Genomic DNA, 395 nt, shown 5'->3' on the forward strand with positions numbered 1-395 from the left:
TTTTTTACAGTCCAGTCTTTACTTCCTTTGGGTTTGACATCCTACTGTTCCTTATCCCATGCCTCACCACAGTCCCCAGCAGTCTCCAAGATGATGTTCCCACCCCTTTACCTCCATTCCACCTGACCTCCCCAGTCCCTGGGGCATCATGTCTATTGAGGATTAGATGTATCTTCTCTCACAGAGTCTAGGCCAGGAAATTTTCTGCTATATATGTGTCAGGGAACTCATATCAGCTAGCCTGTGCTGCCTGGTTGGTGGCTCAGTCTCTGAATGATATTGAAGGTCCAGATTAGTTTAGACTGCTAGTTTTCTTATAGGGTCCCTTCCTCCTCAACTTCTTCCAGCTAATTTGACTCCAGGGGTTACCAGCTTTTTTCCATTGGTTGGGCGTA

This window comes from Mastomys coucha, unplaced genomic scaffold, assembly GCF_008632895.1.
Source record: "Mastomys coucha isolate ucsf_1 unplaced genomic scaffold, UCSF_Mcou_1 pScaffold4, whole genome shotgun sequence".
Lineage (NCBI taxonomy): Eukaryota > Metazoa > Chordata > Mammalia > Rodentia > Muridae > Mastomys > Mastomys coucha.